Source organism: Gopherus flavomarginatus, assembly GCF_025201925.1.
Source record: "Gopherus flavomarginatus isolate rGopFla2 chromosome 13 unlocalized genomic scaffold, rGopFla2.mat.asm SUPER_13_unloc_2, whole genome shotgun sequence".
NCBI lineage: Eukaryota > Metazoa > Chordata > Testudines > Testudinidae > Gopherus > Gopherus flavomarginatus.
Genome location: NW_026114610.1, coordinates 1,465,721 through 1,485,805, shown reverse-complemented (window position 1 = coordinate 1,485,805; position 20,085 = coordinate 1,465,721). Strand labels below are relative to the sequence as shown.

Here is a 20,085-nt window from a genome sequence, read left to right as displayed (position 1 = left end):
AAAGACACCCGGCCAGCCTGCTCCCTGCCATGCCAAACCCCCCTGAAGATGTGCTTAATCCACTTGCTGATCGGGAGGAAAAGCTCTCAAAATCTGTGCATGAGGAGAACCTCTTTTTTCCCCTCTACCTTTCATCTGTGAAAACAGCTGTGTGAAAGGTGGAAGGGATTTGGGGGCCCAGGAGGAGGCGCTTGATGTTCAGTGCCTTACAGAAGCTGGACTTGGACATGGTGGGTGTTGGGAAAATGCACATTCATGAGTTTAGTGTAGATTGATAGGGAGAGGGTGATTGCAAGAAGGGCCCATCTCTCTGGTCCTCCAGGCCAGGGAAGAATGATGGGGTTGGAGTCTTGCTTTTCACATTTGCGGTGTGAGTACAGAAGGGGCTGGAGCTCCGACCAGGGAGGGCATTACTGGTGGACTTTGTGCTCTGCAGCACTGGTTACGGCTATATTAGTGTGTATGGTCCCCAGTTAAGACATGAATGGAAAGATCAGTGGAAGGAACTGGCTCCTTTCCTCTGGACTGTTTGGTGTTGGGGGGATTTGAATTGTGTCAGCCGGCCTGAGGACCGCTGGTCCTGTTTTCCTGACTGTCACAGGAAACATTTTTACACTGAGCACTTCCTGGCGCAGGTCTGTAGTGAAGTCGGCTTAGAGGCGCTCACACCAGCCCCAGAGGGGGTTCACCTTTCTGCGGGGACGGGCCTGGAGTCGCACTGACCGGATTTACGTGAAGGAGAGCATGTCGACAGCCTAGTGCAGGGTGGTGCTTATGGACTGTTCGGGTCACGCTACTTTCACCATGTGCTCAGTGTGGACAATTCCCTGACCAGGGGCTGCCCTATGTATTTTGCTGCTCCAAGCACGGCATTCAGGCAGCCTTCGATGGCATGCCTGCGGGAGGTCCTCTGGTAACGCGGATTCGGTGGCATGCCTACAGGAGGTCTACCGGTCCTGCACCTTCGGTGTACCCGCTGCCAAATTGCCACTGAACCACGGGACTGGCAGAGCTCCCGCAGGCATGCCACCTAATCCGCATTACCAGAGGACCTCCTGCAGGCATGTCACCTAATCCGCATTACCAGAGGATCTCCTGCAGGCATGTCACCTAATCCACATTACCAGAGGACCTCCTGCAGGCATGCTGCCGAAGGCAGCCTGACTGCCACCCTCACAGTGACCGGCAGGCCTTTCCCCGCAGCTTGCCGTCCCAGGCACAAGCTTGCTGCGCTGGTGCCTGGAGCTGTCCCTGTCCCTGAACCAGGGCAGAGGATATTGGAAGCTGAACATCCAGAGCTTGCAAGATAAAGGAGCAGGGGGGTGAGGCCTGGTGTTGTTGGCAGAACGAGAAAACATCAGAGGGTTCTATGGCAACCAGAGGGATTGACGGGAGTCGGTGAGGGAGGAGTTGGCGGCTTTGTTCCAGCGGTCAGGCAAACACCTCAATATCAAAGAGACTAATGGTGACAAGTCCTGCAGTGTCGCCTGCGGGATTTCCACAAGAGCATCCAGGCTGGGGAGCCAGTCATCCTGTGACCGTACAACCGGATCAAGTGACAGCTGCCCGAGTTCCAGGAGATGAGGCTGCAGCTGGCCAATATGAGAGGGAGCTCCGAGTGAAGGGAGCAGCAGCCTCCCCTGACATTTGTGCAGCCTGCAGGGAATGGAGACCAAGCAGGGGGATGTGGGGACTCAGGGCAGGACCCACGGATCCCATAGTGCAAGACAACAGTCGCTGGAGGAGGAGAGAGTGTCCTGTGAGAGGAAGCCGCTGGTGGGAAGCAATAAGTGCAGAGTGCAAACCAGTCAGCTGAGAGACACAGGGGGCTAGCAGCAGGTTCCATGGTGTAAGAGGCAGCACTCAGGACTTTGAATCCTGGAGTTTGAGTTCAAATCTCAGTAGGATCTCCTGGCGATATTGTAGTTTGCTGCAAAGCCTTGGAGCTCAATGTGTATGGTTAACCTCTACCTGGGTGAACTTCAGTGTGGTTTTTTTTCTCCTCCCCTTGGATCACTGATGCCCACTGGAGATAGGTCTTTGGTCCAGCTGGCCACTATAGGGTGGGGTCCTAGAACTTAACAGTCTGGCTAGAGATTCCTGCGGGTTGACCTGATGGTTGGGTTTCTTGCTGCTTCACCTGATGTCCACAACTTTGGTCCCTGTAGCTTCAACTCTTCCTCTTGCCCACATGGCATTTCAAGGAAGGAGTGCCAGGGCCAGGCTTCCCAGGCTGGAGCCCAGCACACCTCTCCTCCTCTGGGCACCTAGAGCAGAGGCGGCTGGTGCTGACGGCTCCAAGGGAAGGCTTAAAAGTCACACAACAACCAAGGTCAGAGCAGGAGGAGAGCAGGACCATGCCTCTGTGTGGCCTTCAGACAGGCACCAAAACACTCAGCCAGCCTGCTCCCTGCCATGCCAAAAATCCCTGAAGGCCACCTGCAGACCAGCATGCGGGGCAACTGCTGATGCTCTGTGGCCATTATCGAAGATGGTAGGAAAGCAGGGCCAGCCCCCCCAGTGGGGCCTCTTACTGTTTCCACTCAAGGTGCTCACTTTTGCCGTGAGGCAGGAGATTTTACCCCAAGAGGCTTTTCCCCAGCTGGTGAGAAGCAGAGAAACACCCAGGCTCCCAAGGTGCTATTCACCAAGCCCCCTCAAGCACAGGGACAGGTGAACATTTGGAAGAGGGAAACTGCTCCACATGCTAGCCCGGGCAGCCGCCCATTTTCTTTGGCAAGTCAGGAAGGGCAAAGGCTAGACTGGAAGCAACAGGGGCTCCTGCCCCAGCCTTTGTGACACCCATCCCCCAACTCCTTCCTAGGGCTCTAGCTGAAGGCAGAGCATTGGCCTGAGCAGCTAAGAAGAGGTTCCAGCCCTGAAGGGAGCAGGACTTTCAGCACGAAGGTGAAAGTGCACCAGCACAACTATGAAGGGACTTGAACCTGCAATCGCTTGATCTGATGTAAGAAGCCTTATCCATTAGGCCACATAAGAAAAGGCCCTCTAGGTACTTCTTTGGAAAAGACAGACACTGATACATCCGACACAGTGGGCATTCACCCACGAAAGCTCATGCTCCAGTACGTCTGTTAGTCTATAAGGTGCCACACGACTCTTTGCTGCTTATGCAGAAACTATGTTTCTCAGGTCAGTTACTGAGGGGGGCTGAGACTCTCTGGGCACAAGAAGTGGAGTTCCCAGTGAGATGTGAGACTTAATAATCTGGAGCCAAGTGCAGGGCTTTGTCAGGGAGTCTCAGGCATGAGGGATTGTGGTGCAGCAGATGGACTGGCTGTCTAGGTGCAGAGATTTAGTCTCACTGAGGAGGAGGAGAAATCCTGCTGACAGGCAGTGTCTAGGGCCTGTGCAACCGCTAGGTGAACTAGTTGGCCGCCTATGGTGCCAAGTGGTTGGGGGCACCAAAAAGCGCACTCAGGGGAGGCTGTGGAGTGGAGGTGAGCTGGGGCCCGGGGCTGGGAGGAGGGCTGCCTGCAGCAAGTAATGGGGGCAGGGGCGTGCAGGGGAACCGCTCTCTGTCCCAGCTCATGTCTGCTCCGTCTTCTCCCCTGAGCACGCCGCCCCCGCTCTAATTCTCCTCCCATCCTAGGCTTGCTGCACTAAACTGCTGATTGGCATCGCAAGCCTGGGAGGCGAGAGAAGTGGAGCAGCGCTGACGTGCTCAGGGGAGAAGGCAGATTGGAGGTGAGCTGGGGTTGGGAGCTGCTGCAGGAGGGGCTGAATGGCTCTTCCCATGGCTCCCGTCCCTGCTCCGCCCCAGACCCATCCCCCCGCCCTGCACTCACTGCATGGTAAGTGAAGTGACCCAGCCCCAGCCTGGTCCACTCCCCTGATTCCCAGCCACGCCACTGGCGAGTGCTGTGGGGCAGTTCCCCCCTCCCCCCAAAGCTTGGGAGCCAGGGGAGGTCTATGGCTCTGGGTCTCTCATCCCTCCATCCCCTCCCCTGCCCCCAATATCCCTCCTGGGCTCTGTGGGGCTGGGTCTCTCTCCCTGCCCCTGTGCTCCCCCCTGCACAGCATGTCCTGGGAGTGACTCAGTTTCACTGGACCAACATTTCACCACTCCACACATGTCTCTTCTGTCCCCCAGCTCCCTCCACTCCACGCCATTTTCCCTGCACCCTAGGCTGGGTCTCTGCCAACCCACTCTCCTCTCCTCCTGACCCCAATATCCCCTGCCCCTACAGGTCTTCCTCCCCCATTCTCCCCCATCCCCTCCCCCAATATCTCCCTGCCCCAGGCTGTGACGTGCCATGACGTGTGTTGGGGCTGTGACGTGTGCTGGGATCAGGGCTGGCTAACGGGTTTTTACCGCCCCAGGTGGCAGGGAAAAAAAAAGAACCCACGATCGCAATCGGCGGCAGCTCCACTGCGCTGCCTTTTTCTTCAGTGGCAACTCGGTGGCAGGTCCTTCCCTCCGAGAGGGACCCGCCTCTGAATTGCTACCAAAGAGCCCGATGTGCCGCCCCTTCCCCTTGGCCGCCCCAAGCACCTGCTTGCTGAGCTGGTGCCTGGAGCCAGCCCTGGCTGGGGCTGTGACGTGCGCTGGGGCTGTGACGTGCTGTGACCTGCTCGCTCCCCAAGGGCAACTCACTCACTTGAAACCAGCAGGACAGAAGGTGTCACGTGTCCATGGGTGGGGTTATGCAGATGAGCAGTGGCTGGCGGCAGTAGGGAGAGCCGCGAGAGGAACCGAAGGAGCCGGGCAGAGAGAATTCTCTGTGTGTGGACAGAATCCGGTGTTGGAAGTTGGTGTGGGGAGTGCCTGCACCGGAGTCACTTCGGGGCAGTGATTGCCACTGAGCTACGTACTGACAAAAGGTGTGTGAATGGGGTGTAGTGCCTGGCTGGGAGCAGTTTGTGGTGATAAGAAAAGGGGTGGGAGCAGGAGGTCCTGTCCTAGCAGGAGGTGTATACCCTGAGAGGGTGTTTTGTAGGTGCAAGTAGGTTTGGGGGCTTTTTGCAATGACAAGGGGTGTCTGCAGCTAGAACCCTCGTAACCCCACTAGTTTTCTCTGTGTTGGGGGGGCAGAATCTGTGATGTCACAGTCCCTGGGGGAAGGGTATGAATCATAACTCCAAAATGGGAGAACAACTCCCCCCACTCCTGCTCAATCTGCACTAGGGGGCTGGGCTGGGATCTTTAGGGAGGGAAGCACAGGGAAAAACAGTCTCCTCTATGGAACCCAGGAGTCCTGGATCCCAGTCCCCCTGCTCTAGACCCTTTCCACTTCCAGAGCCAAGGATAGAACCCAGGGGTCCTGGTGCCCGGCCCCCTCCCTGCTCTGACCACTAAACCCCACTGCCCTCCCAGGGTGGTACAGGGGTCATTGGGTCCGTGTCCCCGCTCTGCTAAGAGCCTTGACTGATTTTCCCAAAGTGCTTCCTTCTGAATCTAGCCGACGAAGTGGGGATTCACCCACAAAAGCTCATGCTCCAATACGTCTGTTGGTCTATAAGGTGCCACAGGACTCTCTGCTGCTTTTACAGATCCAGCACATCTGCCCCCTCTGCCCGGTCACTGCCCACCCCTGTGTGGGGGCATCAGCACTGCCGAGTCATGATGGGAAATTGTCCAAGCTGGGCCAGGGGAGACGTATGTGTCCCTGCTGCTCTCTGCTGGAGGGGCTGAGCCCTGCTCTGTGTGTGTGTGAGTCTGTGACACTGTTTGTATCAGTGTGTTGTTGGGCTAACCAGTAAGAAATGGCTTTGCAGGATTTTGTACTTTGCAGCAAGTGACACACACACACACACACACACACACAAAGGAACTCACACAATCGCAAGAACATTCACACACAACACACCCAGAGGGACATGCTAGCCCAACCCCCAGAGAAACAATCACACTACCAGCCTCACTCACAATCACCCCCCCACACACACCATAATATTCACAATTGTGCTCAGAGACACAACTGTACACAGTTCATTCCCACTGCTCCAAATACAAGGACCTCCTGCCCCACACAGCTGGACAGCTATGAATGAGAATGATCCCCTCATGCTGGATCATCTGCTTGGCCCCCCACTCCCTCTCGGGGCACGCTGTGTGGCGTGGCTGGGGATTGTGCAATGGCCCAGCACCAGACAGCACAGAGCGGACACCACACACCCTGCCCCGCCTCACCTGAGCTGCTCTCCAGCTGCATTGGAGCCCAGCACCCCACACCTTGGCACTCCTGCCCCACAGGGGCTGAGCTGCAGCCCCTGCCACTCTCTGCAGAGGAGAGAAGGGTCAGGCCAACCAGCCATTGTAAGATGGGGAAATCACCATCGGGGTCGACAGTATGGGGGTTGTAACATACGGACGAACAGTTGTCGCACCGGCAGAGGGCAGCAGAGTATTAACATACTCACAATTGCAAACAAACACATGCATGAATCCAGCCACACACACACAATTGCTAATATACACAATCACCCGCACAAATCCAGCCAACACCAACACAAGCCTGGGAGCCAGGGGAGCAGAGCAGCCTGGGGCTGGGTCACTCCACTTCCCACAAGAAGTAGCCAGCCCTCCTGGTCCCATGGTGGCCTGAGGCCAGCACCCTTCTGCTTCCCCCCATGGAGGCCTGGGGCCCCAGCCTGCTCTGCTTTCCTGGCTCCTAAGCTTGAGGGGAGGGAGGAAACCACCCCACAGCACTCGCCGTCAGTGTGGCTGGGAGCCAGAGGAGTGGACCAGGCTGGGGCTGGGTCACTCCACTTACCATACAGTGAGTACGGGGGGGGGGGGAGGCTGGGGCGGAGCAGGGGCCGGGGCCATGGGGAAAAGATGGGCAGCCCCTGCTGCAGCAGCTCCCCACCCCAGCTCACCTCCACTCCACCTTCTGCCCTGAGCACTCCAGCGCTGCTCCACTTCTCCCGACTCCCAGGCTTGCTGTGCCAATCAGCTGTTTAGTGCGGCAAGCCTGGGAGGGGAGGAGAATTAGAGTGGGGGTGGCGTGCTCAGGGTAGAAGATGGAGCAGAGGTGAGCTGGGCAGGGAGTGGTTCCCCTGCACACACACCCCTCCGTTACTTGCTGCAGGCAGCCCTCTCCCTGCACGCCCCCCAGTCCCCTGCCCGAGCTCACCTCCACTCCACTGCCTCCCCTGAGTGCACTTTTTGGTTCCCCCAACCACTTGGCACCATAGGCGTCTGACTAGTTCGCCTAGTGGTTGCACCGGCCCTGGCCACTGCCTATCAGCAGGATTCCTCCTCCTCCTCTTCCGTGAGATTAAATCTCCACACCTAGACATCTGGTCCGTCCGCTGCACCACAATCCCGCATGCCTGAGCGTCCCTGCCAAAGCCCTGCACCCGGCTCCAGAGAATTAAGTCTCACATCTCACTGGGAACTGTGCCCAGAGAGTCTCGGCCCCCCTCAGTAGCTGACCTGAGAAACACAGTGTCTGCAAAATCAGCAAAGAATCGTGTGGCACCTTTTAGACTGACAGACGTACTGGAGCATGAGCTTTCGTGGGTGAATCCTCACTTTGTCGGGTGCATCAGTGTCTGTCTTTTCCAAAGAAATGCCTGGAGAGCCTTTTCTCATGTGACCACATGGCCTAATGGATAAGGCCTCTGACTTCAGATCAGGCGACTGAGGGGTCAAGTCCCTTTGTAGTTGTGCTTGCGCACTTTTACCATTGTGCTGAAAGTCCTGCTCCCTTCAGGGCTGGAACCTCTTCTTGGTTGCTCTGGCTTCAGCTAGAGCCCCAGGAAGGAGTTGGGGGTTGGGCGTCACAAAGGCTGAGGCAGGAGCCCCAGGTGCTTCCAGTCTAGCCTTTGCCCTTCCTGACTTGCCAAAGAAAATGGGCGGCTGCCCGGGCTAGTGTGTAGAGCAGTTTCCCTCTTCCAAATGTGCGCCTGTCCCTGTGCTTGAGGGGGTTTGTTAAATAGCACCTTTGGATCCTGGGTGTTTCTCTGCTTCTCGCCAGCTGGGGAAAAGCCTCTTGGGGTAAAATCTCCTGCCCCACTGCAAAAGTGAGCACCTTGAGTGGGAACAGACAGAGGCCACACCAGGGGGCTGGCCCTGCCTTCCTACCATCTCCTGATGTTGGCCACAGAGCATCAGCAGCCGCCCCGCATGCTGGTCTGAGGGTGGCCGGCAGTGGGTGTTTGGCATGGCAGGGAGCAGGCTGGCCGGGGGTCTTTGTCGCTGTCTGCTGGCCACACATAGGCATGGTCCTCCCCTCTCATGAACAGCCAGAGTTAGTCTGTGTTTGAAAGCAGAGACACAGGAGACTCAAGACAAGAGGGTGAGAAAGACTGAGAAAGGACCTATGAAGACAGCACATACTTCAGGGACACTGCCCGGTTAAGGGATGTGGAGGCACCAAATTGCCCCATTTTTCCTGGTGCCCTACGCAGCTCCGTACTGCTCCAGCAGCCAGCCCGATCCCCCGGCTGTCTGAGCCAGCCAGAAAAGCTGCCCCTGCTCCACCTCTTCCACAAAGCCCCCACCCCTGCTCTGCCCCATGCCACCTCTTCCCACCCCTGCTCCACTCCATTCCCCCCCCCACTCCACCCCTTCCCCTGAGCTACATCCCAGTGGACTGCAGGAGGGATCAGGTGCAACCTGCACTCACTGGGCGGAGGGAAGTGGAACGACCTGGCCCCAGCCTGCTCTGCTCCACCAGCTCCCAACCATGCCACTGGTGAGTGCTGGGGGGCATTTCCACCCACCCCCTAAGTTCCAAGGCTGATGGCAGAGTGCAGCAGTCTGGGGCGGGATCACACCACTTCCCACTGCCCCGTGAGTGTGGGGTCAGGCCTGCCCTGCAATTACCGGGCGGCAGGAAGTGGAGTGACCTGGCCCCAGCCTGTTTCGCTCTGCCAGCTCGGGCTGGGGGACGGGGGTGCTGTGTAGGGAACCAAAATGTCTAGGAACAACCCTGAATAGATCATTTTTCCACAGGGACCGATGGCTGTTAGAATAGAGATATTCAGGCTGCCTATACAGGCCTAGACTTTAAGAACTTAGGTGTATTTTTATCACTTAGCCAGTGACAGGGGTATAAAGCAAAGAACCAAAATCCCAGTCTGCCTGTGTCTGGGCCTTCTCTCCCTAGGAGAGCCTGAGCCCTTGTTCGTAGGCTAAGGCCTTTGGCTAAGCAGCAGGGGCAGCCATATGCTGGGAAGCGAATGGTCACATCCTCACCTCCCAAACCTGTCACACTGAACTAAGGTGGGGTTGGGCTGTTAGGATGACGCTCCTGTCCCGATAGTGCCCATCACCACCAGATAAAGAAACAGATCTTAAGGAGCAAAGAGTCCTGTGGCACCTTATAGACTAACAGACATATTGGAGCATGAGCTTTCATGGGTGAATACCCACTTCATCGGATACATGATTTTAAGGGAGCATCTGATCTGGCAAGAAATCCCTTCTCCACGGTTGTGGTTGTGAAACCGTCATTTCTGTAGTGTTTATCTTTATGGCCCCTGCTTTTCTATTGTCAGTCTGTCTGGTTCTCTAATTGTTTCTGTCTGCTGCAGAATTAATTTTGCTGGGTGTAAGTTAATTAGGGGAGTGGGATGTAATTGGTTAGAGAATTCTGTTGCAATAGGTTAGAATTGGTTAATTACATTTCAGTAAAATGATTGGTTAAGGTCTAGCTGAGAATATTACTGTATAAACTGGGGTCAAACAGGCAGTGGGCGTTGCTAACGGGAGGATGGGAATAGGGAACGGGGAACAGGGACACAGGCAAGGCTCTGCGGTGTTGGAGCTGGGAAGGGGAACATGGGGTAAACACTCTGCAGTGTCAGAGCTCATAGACTCAGAAGGGACCATTATGATCATCTAGTCCTACCTCCTGCACAACGCAGGCCACAGACTCTCACCCACCCACTCCTCTAACAAGCCCCTGACCTATGTCTGAGCTATTGAAGTCCTCAACTCGTTGTTTAAAGACTTCAAGGTGCAGAGAATCCTCCAGCAAGTGATCCGTGCCCTACGCTGCAGAGAAAGGTGAAAACCCCCCAGAGTCTCTGCCAATCTGCCCTGGAGGAAAATTCCTTCCTGACCCCAAATATGGTGATCAGCTAAACCCTGAGCATGTGGGCAAGACTCACCAGCCAGCACCCAGGAAAGAATTGTCTGTAGGGATGTGGGGTAAACGCTCTCTGGTGTCAGAGCTGGGAAGGGAACACTGGGGAACAGACTCTGTCGGTGTATAGATATCAGCCTGACTGGTGTGAAAGGCTTTGGAATCTGCTTGCTTGGAAACTAACCCCAGTAAAGATCCCTTTGTCTGTGCTTCCGACTTCTGGTCTTTTGCTGCTTGTTGTCTGTGTGACAAGAGCCAGGGAAGTGGGCAGGGAAAGCCAAAGCCCTCTAACAATGGCTCCTTGCTCCTCTCCCTCCAAGTTCAGGGGTCAAGGATGGGCAGGACTCCAGGCTCTGCTTGAGGGATCTTGGCACAGGGGCTGGTGGGGGAGAAAGGACTGTAGATTCTGACCTGCACTCTGGAGAGGAGGTAATAAGTGAAGGGGCATTTTTGATTCCTACACTGCTTCAACCTCCCCAGGGCTGGAATTCTACATTCCATAGGGCCAAACAAGGGGGTAAAGCCATTTGGCTAATGAAAACCAGTGCTCCAGGGGAGGTTTGAACTCACAACCTCAGCATAGCTCCTCTCAGCACTGTCCTATAAGTACGGTGCGCTAACCAACTGTGCCGCTGGAGCACCTGTTAGTTATTAGTTTCTCAGTCCCCTAGGTTGATAAAGGCAAGGAGTGACCCCAAAACATTCTCAGTGGAGTTAGGAGCTGGTATCAACAAGCATTGTACTTGGTGGGGTGGATTCTTCTTAAGGCTTCCAGGCACCATTTCACCCTTTTGTTCTTCCCTGTGTAATAACAGAGCTGACTGAGACTCACTGTAGAGTCTTGCTGCAGACCAACAGATCTGAAATCACTGATCACCAGGTCTGAGCATTAGTCCTGCTTTGGGACAGTGTCTCTCATCCAAGAAACTGCTGAGTCTGCGCTAGCAGTGAGCCTCCCTCACTAACAGCTGAAATCAGGGAGAGCTGTGTGAAGTGCAGGGCCTCAGGGGTGCCTGAACAGGGGCGAACACCCCAGGACTTTTCAAAATGAGAGGGCTCTGCCTTGCCACTTTGTAATGACCGTAAGGGTGAGTGAGGGTGGGGAGGGGGCCGAGAGCAGTGAGCAGGAGGAGGGGTCTTGGGGGAAGAGGCAGCATAGGACTGGAGGTGAGCTGGGGCAGGGAGCTGGGGGGTGCAGGGAGAGGGCTCCCCACAGCAAGTAAAGGGGGTGGGGGCATGCAGGGGAACTGCTCCCTGTCCCAGCTCACCTCTGCTCCGTCTTCTCCCCTGAGCACGCTGCCCCCACTCTAATTCTCCTCCTCTCCCAGGCTTGCCGCACTAAACAGCTGATTAGCACCACAAGTCTGGGAGGCAGGAGAAGTGAAGCGGTGCCAGCATGCTCACGGGAGAAGGCAGAGCGGAGGTGAGCTGGGGTGGGGAGCTGCTGCAGGGGGGGCTGCCTGGCTCTTTGCCATGGCCCCCGCCCCTGCTACACCCCAGCCCTGCCCCCCCCCCCGCACTCACTGCATGGTCCACTCCTCTGGCTCCCAGCCATGCTGCCGGCGAGTGCTGTGGGGCGGTTCCCCCCTCCCCCCAAACTTGGGAGCCAGGGGAGCAGAGCAGGCTGAGGCCCTAGGCCTGCATGAGAGGAAGCAGAGGGGGGCTGGCCCCAGGCCTCTGTGAGGGACAGGGGGCTGGCTACTTCCTGCAGGAAGTGGAGTGACCCGGCCCCAGCCTGCTATTGCACAATCCCCAGCCACGCCGCACAGCATGCCCCGAGAGGGAATGGGGGGCCAAGCAGATGATCCAGCACAAGGGGGTCATTCTCATTGGTAGCTGTCCAGTGGCAGTGTGGCACATGCTGTGTGGGGCAGGAGGTCCTTGTATTTGGAGCAGTGGGAGTGAACTGCGTGCAGTTGTGTCTCTGAGTACAACTGTGAACGTTATGTGTGTGGGGGGGTTATTGTGAGTGTGGCTGGGAGTGTGATTGTTTCTCTCTTTGGAGGTTGGACTAACATGTCCCTCTGGGTGTGTTGTGTGTGAGTGTTCTTGGGATTGTGTGAGTCCCTTTGTGTGTGTGTGTGTGTGTGTGTGTGTGTGTGTGTGTGTGAGAGTGTGAGAGAGAGAGAGAGAGTCACTTGCTGCAGAATACAAAATCCTGCAAAGCCATTTCCTACTGGTTAGCACAGCAACACACTGATACAGTGTCACAGACACACACACACACACAGAGCAGGGCTCAGCAGAGGGCAGCAGGGACACACATGTCTCCCCTGGGCCAGCTTGGACAATTGTCCATCACTACTTGGCACAGTGCTGGTGCCCACACACGGGGGTGGGCAGTGACCGGGCAGAGAGGGCAGATGTGCTGGATCTGTAAAAGCAGCAAAGAGTCCTGTGGCACCTTATAGACCAACAGATGTATTGGAGCATGAGCTTTCGTGCGTGAATTCCCACTTCGTCGGCTAGATTCAGAAGGAAGCACTTTGGGAAAATCAGTCAAGGCCCTTAGCAGAGCTGGGACACAGACTCAGTGACCCCTGTACCACCCTGGGAGGGCAGTGGGGTTTAGTGGTCAGAGCAGGGAAGGGGCTGGACACCAGGACCCCTGGGTTCTATCCTTGGCTCTGGAAGTGGAGGGGGTCTAGAGCAGGGGGACTGGGATCCACGACTCCTGGGTTCCATAGGGGAGACTGTTTTTCCCTGTGCTTCCCTCCCTAAAGATCCCAGCCCAGCCCCCTAGTGGAGACTGAGCAGGAGTGGGGGGAGTTGTTCTCCCACTCTGGAGTTATGATTCAAACTCCTCCCCCAGGGACTGTGACATCACAGAATCTGCCACCCCACAACATAGAGAAAACTAGTGGGGTTAGAAGGGTTCTAGCTGCACCCACCAGACACCCCCTTGTCATTGCAAGAAACCCCCAAACCTACTTGCACCCACAAAACACCCTCTGAGGGTATACGCCTCCTGCTAGGACAGGACCTCTTGCTCCCACCTCTTTTCTTATCACCACAAGCTGCTCCAAGCCAGGCACCACACCCCATTCACACACCTTTTGTCAGTACGTAGCTCAGTGGCAATCACTGCTTGAAGTGACTTCGATGCAGGCACTCCCCACACGAACTCCCCACACCGGATTCTGTCCACACACAGAGAATTCTTTCTGCCCAGCTCCTTCGGTTCTTCTCGCTGCTCTCCCTACTGCCGCCAGACACTGCTCATCTGCATAACCCCGCCCACGGACACGTGACACCTTCTGTCCTGCTGGTTTCAAGGGATTGAGTTGCCCTTGGGGAGTGAGCAGGTCACAGCACGTCACAGCCCCAGCGCACGTCACAGCCCCAGCCAGTCTGGCTCCAGGCACCAGCTCAGCAAGCAGGTGCTTGGGGCGGCCAAGGGGAAGGGGCGGCACGTCAGGCTCTTTGGCAGCAATTCGGCAGCAGGTCGCTCGGTCCCTCTGGGAGGGAAGGAGCTGCCACCGAATTGCCACCGAAAAAAAAGGCAGCGCAGTGGAGCTGCCACCGAATTGCCACCGAAGAATAAGGTAGCGCAATGGAGCAGCCGCCGATTGCGATCGTGGGTTGTTTTTTTTTCCCCGCCGTTTGGGGCAGCAAAAATCCAGCCCTGGCCCCAGCACGACGCAGCCCAGCACACATCATAGCACGTCACAGCCTGGGGCAGGGAGATATTGGGGGAGGGGATGAGGGGAGAATGAGGGACGGAGAGACCCAGCCTTATAGACCCATAGGGTAAGGGAGATATTGGGGGAGGGGATGAAGGGAGGGAGAGACCCAGCCCCATAGACCCATAGGGGCAGGAGATATTGGGGTCAGGAGGAGAGGAGAGGGGGTTGGCAGAGACCCAGCCTGGAGTGCAGGGAAAATGAGGTGGGGTGGAGGGAGGTGGGGAACAGAAGAGACATGTGTGGAGTGGTGAAATGTTGGTCCAGCGAAACTGAGTCACTCCCAGGACATGCTGTGCAGGGGGGAGCACAGGGGCAGGGAGAGAGACCCAGCCCCACAGAGCCCAGGAGGGATATTGGGGGCAGGGGAGGGGATGGAGGGATGAGAGACCCAGGGCCATAGAACTCTCCTGGCTCCCAAGTTTGCGGGGAGGGGGGAACCACCCCACAGCACTTGCTGGCGGCATGGCTGGGAACCAGGGGAGTGGACCAGGCTGGGGCTGGGTCACTCCACTTACCATGCAGTGAGTGCAGGGGCAGGAGGGCGGGACTGGGGCGGAGCAGGGGCAGGGACCATTGGGAAGAGCCAGGCAGCCCCTCCTGCAGCATCTCCCAGCCCCAGCTCCCCACTGCTCTGCCTTCTCCCCTGAGCACGCTGGCACTGCTCCACTTCTCCTGCCTCCCAGGCTTGCGGTGCCAATCAGCTGTTTAGTGCGACAAGCCTAGGAGGGGAGGAGAATTAGAGCGGGGGCGGCGTGCCCCAGGGAGAAGACGGAGCAGAGGTGAGCTGGGACAGGAAGCGGTTCCTCTGCACGCCCCCGCCCTTGTTACTTGCTGCGGGAAGCCCTCTCCCCGCACGCCCCCAAACCCCTCCCCAGCTCACCTTCACTCCACTGCCTCATCTGAGTGTGGCTTTTGGTTCCCCCAACCACTTGGCACCCTAGGCAGCCAACTGGTTCGCCTAGTGGTTGCACTGGTCCTGGACACTGCCTATCAGCAGGATTCCTCCTCCTCCTCCTCCTCAGTAAGATTAAATCTCCGCACCTAGACAGCTGGTGCATCTGCTGCACCACAGTCCCCCATGCCTGAGCCTCCCTGCCAAAGCCCTGCACCCGGCTCCAGAGAATTAAGTCTCACATCTCACTGGGAATTCGACTTCTTGTGCTCAGAGAGTCTCGGCCCCCCTCAGTAGCTGACCTCAGAAACACAACGTCTGCAAAAGCAGCAAAGAGTTGTGTGGCACTTTATAGACTAACAGTCATATTGGAGCATGAGCTTTCGTGGGTGAATCCCCACTTCGTTGGATGCATCAGTGTTTGCCTTTTCCAAAGAAGTGCCTGGAGGGCCTTTTTTTATGTGACCCCGTGACCTAATGGATAAGGCATCTGATTTCGCATCAGGGGATTGACAGTTTGAGTCCCTTCGTGGTTGTGCTTGTGCAGCTTTACCTTTGGGCTAAAAGTCCTGCTCCCTTCAGGGCTGAAACCTGTTCTTGGCTGCTCAGGCCAATGCTCTGACTGCAGCTAGAGCCCTGGGAAGGAGTTGGGGGGAATGGACATCACAAAGGCTGGGGCAGGAGTCCCAGGTGCTTCCAGTCTAGCCTTTGCCCTTCCTGACTTGCCAAAGAAAATGGGCGGCTGCCCGGGCTAGCATGTGGAGCAGTTTCCCTCTTCCAAATGTGCGCCAGCCCCTGTGCTTGAGGTGGTTTGCTACATGGAGCCTGGGTGTTTCTCTGCTTCTCGCCAGCTGGAGAAAAGCCTCTTGGGGTAAAATCTCCTGCCCCACTGCAAAAGTGAGCACCTTGAGTGGGAATGGTAAGAGGCCCCACCAGGGGGGCTGGCCCTGCTTTCCTACCATCTTCGATAACGGCCACAGAGCATCAGCAGCTGCCTCACATGCTGGTCTGTGGGTGGCCTTCAGTGGGTGTTTGGCACGGCAGGGAGCAGGCTGGCTGAGTGTTTTTGTGCCTGTCTGAAGGCCACACATAGGCATGGTCCTGCCCTCCTCTTCCCCTGTCCTCGGTTGTTGTGTGGCTTTTAAGCCTGCCCTTGGAGCTGTCAGTGCCAACCACCTCTGCTCTAGGTGCCCAGAGGAGGAGAGGTGTGCTGGGCTCCAGCCTGGGAAGCCTGGCCCTGGCACTCCTTCCTTGAAATGCCATGTGGGCAAGAGGAAGAGCTGCAGCTACAGGGACCAAAGTTGTGGACATCAGATGAAGCAGCAAGAAACCCAACCATCAGGTCAACCCGCAGGAATCTCTAGCCAGACTGTTAAGTTCTAGGACCCCACCCTATAGCGGCCAGCTGGACCAAAGACCTATCTCCAGTGGGCATTAGTGACCCATGAGGAGGAGAAAAAAACCTTGCTGAAGTTTACCCAGGTAGAAGATAACTATACACATTGAGCTCCAAGGCTTTGCAGCAAACTACAATATCTGCAGGAGGTCCCACTGAGATTTGAACTCAGATTTCAGGATTCAAAGTCCTGAGTGCTGCCCATTACACCATGGAACCTGCTCCCATTTTGTTTTCTAGACCCCTGTGTCTCTCGGCTGACTGGTTTGCACTCTGCACTTATTGCTTCCCACCAGCGGCTTCCTCTCGCAGGACTCTCTCTCCTCCTCCAGCGACTGTTGTCCTGCACTATGGGATCCGCGGGTCCTGCCCTGAGTCCCCACATCCCCCTGCTTGGTCTCCATTCCCTGCAGGCTGCAAAAATGTCAGGGGAGGACGCCCCTCCCTTCACTCGGTGCTCCCGCTCATATCGGCCAGCTGCAGCCTCATCTCATGGAACTCGGGCAGCTGTCACTTGATCCGGTTGTACAGTCACAGGATGACTGGCTCCCCAGCCTGGATGCTCTTGTGGAAATCCCACAGGCAACACTGCAGGACTTGGCACCATTGGTTTCTTTGATATTGCGGTGTTTGCCTGACCGCTGGAACAAAGCCGCCAACTCCTCCCTCACCGACTTCCGTCAATCCCTCTGGTTGCCATAGAACCCTCTGATGCTTTCCTGTTCTGCCAACACCGCCAGGCCTCACCCCCCTGCTCCTTTATCTTGCAAGCTCTGGATGTTCAGCTTCCAATGTCCTCTACCCTGGGTCAGGGACAGGGACAGCTCCAGGCACCAGCGCAGCAAGTGCATGCCTGGGACGGCAAGCTGCAGGGAACGGCCTGCCAGTCACTGTGAGGGTGGCAGTCAGGCTGCCTTCAGCAGTATGCCTGTAGGAGGTCCTCTGGTAATGTGGATGTTGCCTCTCTCCTGATTCCTGAGGAAAGGAACCTTTCCAGGAAATGGCCATGTATTCTGGGAATCTGCATGTGGCTGAGTGGAGAAGTACCAGGAATCATTTGGCTCCTGGCATACATGGCAACTTAAAACTGTGTGCCCAGACAGGGGCTTGAACCCTGGATCCTCAGAGTAAGAGCTGGATGCTGCTTACTAACTGAGCTAGTTGAGATCATCTTCACCAGTTCACCACAAGAGCGAAGCAGGATAGGCAAAAGAGAGGCAAAAAATGTCCCCAGAACCCCTCCTCTTTTTCTGCACAGCCGCTGACTGTCAGCAGGATTACTCGTCCTCCTCCCTTCTGTGCCTCAGTGTGACTAAATCTCCACACCTAGACAGCCGGTCCGTCCGCTGCACCCCAATCCCCCATGCCTGAGCCTCCCTTCCAAAGCCCTGCACCTGGCTCCATAGAATTAAGTCTCACGTGTTGCTGGGAACTCGACTTCTTGTGCCCAGAGAGTCTCAGCCCCCCTCAGTAGATGACCTGAGAAACACAGTGTCTGCTTTTTCCAAAGAAGTGCTTGGAGGGTCTTTTCTTATGTTACCATGTGGCCTAACGGATAAGGTGTCTGAGTGTGGATCAGAAGATTGAGGGTTTGAGTCTCTAGGTGGTTGTGTTTCTGCAGTTTTACTATTGTGCTGAACGTCCTGCTCCCTTCAGGGCTGGAACCTCTTCTTGGCTGCTCAGGCCAATGCTCTGGCTTCAGCTAGAGCCTGGGAAGGAGTTGGGGGTTGGGTGTCACAAAGGCTGCGGCAGGAGCCCCAGGTGCTTCCAGTCTAGCCTTTGCCCTTCCTGACTCACCAAAGAAAGTGGGCGGCAGCCTGGGCTAGCGTGTGCACCTGTCCCTGTGCTGGAGGGTACTTGCTACATAGCGTCTTGGGAGCCTGGGTGTTTCTCTGCTTCTTGCCAGCTTGGGAAAAGCCTCTTGGGGTAAAATCTCCTGGCCCACAGCAAAAGTGAATACCTTGAGTGGGACCAGACAGAGGCCCCACCATGGGGGCTGGCCCTGGCCCTGCTTTCCTACTATCTTCTGATGTTGGCTACAGAGCATCAGCAGCCGCTCTGCATGCTGGTGACCTTCAGTGGGTGTTTGGCATGGCAGGGAGCAGCCTGGCTGGGTGTTTTTGTGCCTGTCTGAAGGCCACACCTAGATATGGTCCTGCCCTCAGTTGTTCTGTGGCTTTTAAGCCTTCCCTTGGAGCTGTCAGCACCAGCTGCCCAGAGGAGGAGAGGTGTGTGGGGTCACTTTTACAGATGCCCCTTCCTTGGTACTGCTCTTGCTCAGCTGCACAGAAGAGTTTTCATCCCCAACCCCTGCTTAGCAGCCCTCTGGCACCATTCCTGAGGCTGCCCTGCCTCACTTTCTTCCCACCATGTTGGGAAAGACAGCTCTCATCATTAAAGGTCAGATGGGCCAACTAGGGGCAAGTAAGCCCCTTCTGTGTTTTCCTACTGCAGATCCCAAGGTCAGGAACTCACCTTGGGTGGAGGCACTGCTGTGCTCCCAGAGGGCAAGCCATCTCTGCACAAAGCATAATGACAGGGACTGCCAAAGCCCAGGATTGAACCAGGGACCTTTAGATCTTCAGTCTAACACTCTCCCAACTGAGCTATTTTGGCAGTTGCATGACAGTATTTTGGCCTGTTGCTTCTCTATCTGGGATGTTTTTGTCAGCAGTCGCACACAAAAAGGACAGGAAAAGAATGGCTGCTTCACACCCCCACTGGAGGAACCCGGCGCCCTTAGCTGTGGTGAGTAAGAAGTGTCTGTTAGCTGACAAGACCTGTCCCTCAGGAGCTGGAACAGTAGCTGCCACCTCACCCTTGGCTCCAGGCTGTGAGAAATGCTCATTGCCTGGCTGCATGGGCGGATGTTGCTCCGTGCTCTGGAGAGCATCTGTATAGGTCTTTCAACCCCCCGTCTTCAATGAGACAGTCTGGTAAGGTCACAAGTGTCCCCTCCGGCCTGGCAGCTGAGAGTCTGTGCAGACATCAACCCCCCTGCCAGCCCCAGAGCCAGCAGCAGCGCCAGGCCCCCCCCAGCACCACAGGGGCACTCAATGCACTTGCTGTGGGGAAATGGCTCCTTAGTGTCCAGCTGCTAGAGTGAGAGTCAGGAGAGAGCAGTGTCTGGCTCACCTTGGGGGAGAGAAGAGACCTGATGAGTGCGGATCTCCCTCAGCCTCCCCCGCAATGCTGGTCAGTTGTATTGTCACTGTGATAGTCAGTGCTTCCCTTCAGGGCCGGCCCTAGAGGGGTCCGGGGCAAATCCCATGGAGTCACTGACTTGGCTCTTTTCACACACTAGAGAGAGGAGCAGAACCAGGGTTATGGCTGATCTATGGGGCACTAGGTGAGTGGCAGAGGCTGCAGGCACTGAGAGTTTGCCTGACACCTCAGGGACACAGGGGGAGGTGGTGTCCCAGGCATCTCTATGAAAGGAGCAGAAGAGGATTTACTTGGGGTGGGGAGAGACTTGAGAGTGTCTCAGGGGGTTGTACACAGGGAATTGCTCAGATAAGATACTGGCTAAAACATAGGCCTCGCTGTGAGCAGGATTTGAACCTGCGCAGAGGAACTCTATTGGATTTCAACTCCAACACCTTAACCACTCAGCCATCACAGCTGAAGTGTAAAGGTGCCCCAATGCCAGAGAAACTGGTAAAGAATCACAATGACCAGGTGTGAAGTCATCTGAACTACAGAATTCCCACTGCAAACCTGGCTCCCAAAGCACAGGGGGGATTTGGGTTTGTTCTCTTTGCTTAGCCATGGGCATCTCCCCTGCAAACAAAAGCCTGCTCAGAAACCCCCTTGCTTTAAACAAAATGTCTAAATCTCACATTTCTAAAAATAAAATTCTCTAGTCCTGTATGTCTTAGCTTTTATCTCAAAACGTAACAGCCTCATAATCTCCTCCAAACACCCTGAGACCTCCCCAAATTATTAAAATACCCCAGTTCTCAGCAAGGCCATGACAGTGACCCACAGCTAGAGTGTCTAGGCTAAGCTGTTCTGAAGGAGGCAACTCAAACATTTTCTCCCTGCTTCCCTTGG

General features: G+C 56.1%; 3 non-coding genes across 3 annotated transcripts; all 3 read right to left on the bottom strand.

Annotated features, from left to right (window-relative positions):
* Positions 1 to 16,179: 16,179 nt before the first annotated feature.
* TRNAQ-UUG (transfer RNA glutamine (anticodon UUG)) lies at positions 16,180 to 16,251 on the bottom strand. Its single transcript has one exon. It is a non-coding gene; the product is annotated as a tRNA-Gln (tRNA).
* Positions 16,252 to 18,575: 2,324 nt separating this feature from the next.
* TRNAF-GAA (transfer RNA phenylalanine (anticodon GAA)) lies at positions 18,576 to 18,648 on the bottom strand. The gene has a single exon. It is a non-coding gene; the product is annotated as a tRNA-Phe (tRNA).
* A 924-nt stretch (positions 18,649 to 19,572) lies between these two features.
* TRNAS-UGA (transfer RNA serine (anticodon UGA)) lies at positions 19,573 to 19,654 on the bottom strand. Its single transcript has one exon. It is a non-coding gene; the product is annotated as a tRNA-Ser (tRNA).
* Between the last annotated feature and the right edge of the window lie 431 nt (positions 19,655 to 20,085).